Source organism: Myotis daubentonii, chromosome X (assembly GCF_963259705.1).
Source record: "Myotis daubentonii chromosome X, mMyoDau2.1, whole genome shotgun sequence".
Classification (NCBI taxonomy): Eukaryota; Metazoa; Chordata; class Mammalia; order Chiroptera; family Vespertilionidae; genus Myotis; species Myotis daubentonii.
In genome coordinates this window covers 131113628-131120549 of record NC_081861.1, presented here as the reverse complement: position 1 = coordinate 131120549, position 6922 = coordinate 131113628, and positions in this window count along the sequence as shown.

The following is a 6922-nucleotide window of genomic DNA, read 5'->3' as shown; positions in this document are numbered from 1 at the left end:
CTGTGTTATACTTAATCAAAGCTACAAGGCTGAAGGAAAGCCAAGGGAAAGAAATATAATGCTTGGGGAATTAAATACAGATACAGAGAATGGTGAAGCAGGGCCTTTGAAATGCAAATGAAATTGGCCTGAACCTCAACCCATGTGCTGTGAGAGCCTGCATCTCAATCTTTCTGAGAGGCAGAGGTAATGGTGGAAGAACTGATGTTTTTATCCTAGTCACTTCTGACTATGGTATGCTTCCTAGGAATTAGTTTGATAAATGGACCATCTATCACATACCCCCCCAACATCATTTACAGCAGTTGTTCATGTGTATATGTATGGAAGATAGAGTGGAATGGGAAAGGGGCAGAATACACAGAATACTTAGGGAGAGGGAGCTTGTACATAATTTCCCCAGGGCCACCACATTGAACAACTGTAGGGGACATTATTCACATATTCTATACACTATTGTTCTGCCTCTGCTGGCTGAGGGAAGGGGGCAGGTGGTAACCTTGGGAATCCTGCCAGTATTTATAATACAGTGCCTATACCCCCACTGTAGACCTCTTTTTTACCCTTCCTGTTTCTATTCTAGGTCTAGGCCAGTAGTTCTCAACTGGGTGCAATTTTGTCCCTGCTCCCAGGGACTATTTGGCAATGTCTACAAACATTTTGGTTGTCATAACGTGGAGGAGCATCTAGTGGGTAGAGGTTCAGGGGTGCTCCAAAATGTCCTAAAGTGCATAGGACAGTGTCCACCACAAAGAATGATCCTACCCTGCCAGGAGCCAGTCCATCCTTGCTGTTTCAAGGGACCTGGCATATGGAACCCCTGGACCTGCTGGGGTTGGACCCCGGCACTACCCCAAATATCAATAGTGTTGTGGTGGAGAAAGTGGCTTCAAAGAAGTCCCTCAGTTTTCTCTCCATTTCCCGCAATTATTCAGAGCAATGTAGCTTTCTCCTTATGACTACCAGGAACATCCCTTCACAGGGTCAAAGTTACATCAATAGGCTCTGCTAAATTAGCCCATTAATTCAAATACCTTCAGGGTCCAAGTAGCAATGTAAATAAGTGAAGCCATGAGGAGAAAGTAAAGTGGTACTAGGCCATCTGCCTCAGTGATAGGGAACAATACGTGGGGACTATGACAAATCAGAGCTTGTACACCTTGTCCTGGACTATTGCCATATAGGCTCTTGTGTTGCTAGGTTTCTGATTCCTTGAGAGAGGTTCAATGTCTCATCTCCCTCACCTCCAGAAAGTCCTTTTGGCATTACTTTTTCATTGATAAATAACATACATACTTACGTGCACCAATTTTAAGTTTTCATCCCAATGAATAGTCAGGATAACTTTGAAGAAGATCAAAATTAGAGGACTTACATGACTAGATTTCAAGGCATATGATAATGCCACAGTAATTTAAGAGTGGTATTGTAAATGTTAGATGAATAGATCAATGTACAGAATAGAGAGCCACCAAACACCTCCACACATATAGGTTCCCTTGATTTACAATAAAGATGCCATCATAATTCAGTGGGGGAAAATATGGTCTTTTCAATAAGTGGTGATGGAACTATTGGATATCCACATGGAAAAAATGAACCTGGATCCCTACCATGCACAAAAATTAATTCAATATGAGTCATAGACCTAAATGTGAAAGGTAAAACAATAAAGCTTCTAGAAGAAAGCATTGAATAATATCTTCATGAATTTCATAAGGAGTTTTTTTTTTTAACAGGGTATACAAAGCACTACCATAAAAGAAAAGATTGATAAATTGGATTTCATTAAGAACTGCTGTTTATCAAAATTCATAACTAAGAGTTTTGGCAAGCTGTGGAACAGTAGAACTTATTTGCAATACATCTGTCAAAGGATTCTTGCCAAAGAATATTTTTATATGTTAGCAACTAGTTCCAATTTAAAACACTGAGGGAGAAAAACCACTGTGCAGGCTACTATTATGCAGGCCAAACAAAACATGCCTGGGAGCCAGCTCAGGCCCATACATTGCCAGTTTGCGATCTCACCTTTAGCAGTGTAGAAGAGTCATAGAAGTTTTCACATTTCCATATTTTCTCATTCTCTCCTTGCCAGCCTCTGTAAGGGGAAGAAGCAATGTAGAGATCTATTTATCAATAATAGGAAATATTCCCTTTGGTGGCAGAGTGGCTGGTGAGAGTGAATTTAGGGTTTAAAAGCACTTCCTCTCAACTCTGATGGAAACATTAATTAAATAAATTATTTTAAAATACAATTTGATCGAGTTTTCTTTTATTGGTCTCCACTGTGTGTTTAGCCTGTGGGCCCTGTGAACACCCCTTTCACTTTGCTCTCTGTCTCTAGAATTTCCCAGCATCTCTGGAAGTCAGCTTCAAGCTGCAGTGAGGCAGAAGATATGGAGAAACAGAGCTTAAATTTTTAACATTTTGAGCTCATTAATGTCCAGCTTCCTTATTTTCTACCTCCTTCCCTAACTCTGGTTTTGGTCTTCTTCTTCTCTTCTTCTCCCAAGCACCACTCTTCCTTAATTCTCAGATGGCCCAGTTAGAGGCAATGGAGGGAGATGGGAGAATAATTTCCTGTTGTCACCTCTTCTAACCCCACTGTTAAGATGAATAAGAAGAGATGGCCTAAAGGTTGGAACTCTGGCAACATAGCTTAGTGGTTAAAAACACGAGAACTACCTGGATTCAAATCCTGGCTCCATCCCTTAATAGCTATGTGATCTTAGGCAAGTTACTTGCTTCTCTGTCTCATTTCCTCATCCATTAGTTACCAATGATGCCTATATGTTAATATAAATACAAAGCACTTAGAACAGTGCTTAGTAAGCATTAGATGTGTTTGCTAAATTAAAAATTGAAGGCTGGTTGGCTGATGTCAGGCCTTGGCACTATGTTCAGCATTGGAAAATAGGAGGCCACAGGGGCCTCTACCTCAGAGATAATTTCAAAGACCACCAGCCCACTCCTGATTTAAAAACAGGCAAACAGCTTGGCCAAACTGCTTCCTCATTACCTTCCTTGAACTGGCCAAAATGTGACTACTGGATGGTTTAATGACATTCTTCTTGTGGAGCTTAGTAATGACGGAGCTCCAAAGCCACACAGAAGATGATTAAGATCATTCTGTGGGGTATTATTTCTCCTAACATTTGAAATTAGAATTATTATGTAGATGAGGAAATTTTTAACTGTGGAGGTAAAGTAACTTACCGAGAACATGGCAGCATGATAGAAAAATACTTTCAATGTCTTGAACAGACTGTTGGTAGAACTATGGATATTAAAAACTTGGTGATGACGCAGAAGGATTAAGGACAAGTGTAGAAAAACCCTAAATCATCTTAGTGAAAGCCTAAAACTAAATACTGTAAAGATACTTAGTAAACATCTGGACTTGGAGGCCATGAGGAATGGATGCATGTGGAGTGGATGGGAATCATGGGGCTCACCTGAGTATGGGTTGTGGTTGGCAGAATTTTGGCCCCCATGGTCTTAGCCCTTTAGTGTTACTACTGTGATAATAGTATGTTACATAGCAAAGGAGACTTTGCAGATGTAGTTATGGTGATTAATCAGCTGCTTTAAAATAGGGAGATTATCCCAGATTATCCAACAGGCTCAATGTGATCACATAAGCCCTTATAGGCAGCAGAGGAAGGCTGAGAGATGTGAAGCATGAGGTGTTGCAGGTGGAGGAGGTGATGTGATGAGGAATACAGGTGTCCATGAGATGCTGAGAGAGGCTTCTAGCTGTCAGCCAACAAGGAAACAGGGACTTTAGCCCTGTGATCACCAAGAACGGATTTCTGCCAACAACTTGCATGTTCATGAAAGCAGATTCATCCCCAGAGCCTCCAGAAATGAATATAGCTTTGTCAACACCTTGATTTTTGTTTTTGAGAAACTATATGCAGAGGACTCAGTTGAGTCATGCTGTACCCAGATTTCTGACTTTGAGAAGTGTGAGACAATAAATTTATATTTTTTCAAACCACTAAATTTTTGGTAATTTGGTATGGCAGCAATAGGAAGCCAATACAAAGTCCTTATTCAGTTTCTAACATTATGGTGTCTAGTAGGAATTTCTAGGGGTTTGGTAGGAAAGGATAGGGGAGAGGCCAAAAGATAAAAGGCCTCCCCTTTTTAAAATTTAATCTTCACCCAAAGATATTTTTTCCATTGATTCCAGAGAGAGTGGAAGGGAGGGAGAAGAGGGAGAGAGACACACACACACATGGATTGGCTGCCTCCCTCCCTCACCACTATGGAGGCTGAGGAACCTGCAACCAAGGTATGTGCCCTTGACCTTGACCAGGAATCGAACTTGTGACCCTTTGGTCTGAGGGCTGGTGCTCCAACCATTGAGCAACTGGCCAGGGTGATAAAAGGCCCTTTCTGACCTCTCTGAGCATTTATTTTTTTTCCTTATGAAAAAATGTCTCTTGAAAAAAAATTTTCAAAATGTCATAGAACTACAACAGGTGCTTCTAATTGGTTTCTAGAGGAGGCTCTGTTCTTTCTTACATCAGTCCTGCAGGGTTGCTATTTACTCCCCAGTTCATAAATCTGGCCATGAAAGCAGCACTTGTTATTAGCACAATTGCAGATACAAGCTATAACAGTGAGGTTAGTAGAGGGAGCATCAGACAGCCTGGACCTTGGGAATTAGGAGTCCCTGGAGACTCCCAAGACCTTCAGAGGAGAATCCTGAGGGCAAGGACTAGCAGCTGGGCCCCAGATGTCCACAACAAGGAACAGAAAAGGAAAGAGCAATATATCTGGGATCAGAAGGTTTGGACTGGGGGCCCGGTTGCTACTTCCAGGCTGTAGCTAGGTGGAAATAATTCCTCCTAACTTCTCCTTGGCTTTGTATCATAAAGTAGGGACAAGAGGGTCCACCTTGAGGAATGGTAACCCCAATTAAATAACATACTGCACGTGGAAGTATTCTGTCAGCTACACAGCATCACATGTCAGCTGGAACTTGTTACACCTGATACAAAACTTAAATCAACAGACATCAATTGAGTGCTTCATATAAAATGTCTTGGATAATACAAAGGAGACCCTCCCTTGGTTCCTGGTAAGTGGCAGATGGGGTTACCGCCATGGGATCCCCACAACCATAGCTCAAGTATCCCAAAGGATTTCTCCCTCCTTCGCAACTCCAGGGGAGTAGGGGCAGGAAGTGGCAAGTTTCCTTCCTACCTCCTTTTCGCTTCCACCCAAGGTGGTTTTCTTGGAGATGGGGTTAGAGGAGGCTGAGGGAAAACTACATTGAGGGATTTGTGGCATTGTGATTTCTGAGTGATTTCAAGGGAAAATACATTCAGTGACGTGTGTGTAGGTGTGCGTATATGCGTGTATGAATATAGTGGTGGAATGGTAAGAGACCCCAATAGCATATATGGAAACACTAAAATTAATTGAAGTAAGATTAGGACTAAAAAGAGAGAGAAAGATCCATTATGTTGAAGGTCAGTTTTCTTCTGACTGTGGAATCTCAAGTGCCTGTGGACTGCAGATAAGATCTGGACAGAATGTGCCTGTGTTCTGTCCTGCTCTGGTCTGTGTTTCTGGGAGGTCTGGAATAGTAGGATTCTGCAAGTGGTTAGATTCACAGGGCTTGGCTTTTATAACAGCAGGAATGGTGCATGTCTGGTTTCTTCAGGTAAGTAGGAGTGTTTTCCAAAGCTGTGGTGCCTGAAAATGATTATGGGAATACCTGGAATCACCCAGGAAAATTGCCAGAAGCCTACTAGATTCCAGGTACCAAATATAAATAAAAGAGAAAATAAAAGCATTTGGAAAACATTATATCCCTAGTAGGACTTCTTAATAGGGGAATTTATTATCTCACAAAGTAGAAAGTACTAGGGAAGAGTGGTTTTATGGCAGATCAATTAAATGGCTTGATGACCCATCCAGAACCCAGGTTCCTTCTATCTTTTTTCCTGCCATCTTTAGAAGGTTGTTATTCCTCACACTTGTTTTTTCCTGAACTTGCTTTAGCAGTTCCAACCACTTTATTCTTAACAACAGAGTGGAAAAAGCTATTTTCTCTCATATGTCCTTTTTAAATTTTCAAAAATTGAAATAAAATTCAAATAACATAAAAGTAAACATTTTAAAGTGAACAATTCAGTGGTAGCACATTCACAGTATTGTACAACCACTACCTCTATCTACCTACAAAACATTTCCATCATTCCAAAAATTCAGTGGGGTTTAATTAAGCAATCATTGCCTAGCCCAGGGGTCCTCAAACTACGGCCCGCGGGCCACATGCAAATACAAATATTGTATTTGTTCCCATTTTGTTTTCTTACTTCAAAATAAGATATGTGCAGTGTGCATAGGAATTTGTTCATAGTTTTTTTTAAAACTATAGTCCGGCCCTCCAACGGTCTGAGGGACAGGGAACTGGCCCCCTGTTTAAAAAGTCTGAGGACCCCTGGCCTAGCTCCTTGTCCCCCAGTCCCAGGCAACCACTAATCTGCTTTCTGTCTATGGATTTGCCTCTTCTGGACATTTTGTGTAAATTGAATCACACATTATATGTGACCTTTTGTGTCTGGCTTCTTTCACTTGACATGATATTTTCAAGGTTCATCTACATGGTAGCATGTATCATCAGAACCTCATTCTTTTCTATAGGTGAATAAAATTTCTTTGTATGTATATACTGTGATTTGTTTATCTGGTTTCTCATTGATGGACATTTTGGTTGTTTTGACTTTTGGGCTATTATCAATAATGCTGATATAAATATTTGTGTATAGTTTTTTTTTGTATGGACAAATGTTTGTATTTTTTAGGGGGTAGATACCTAGAAATAGAATTACTGGGTGATGATAGTTCTGTTCAACCTTTTGAGTAACTGCCAGATTGTTTTCTAGAGCAGCTGTACCAA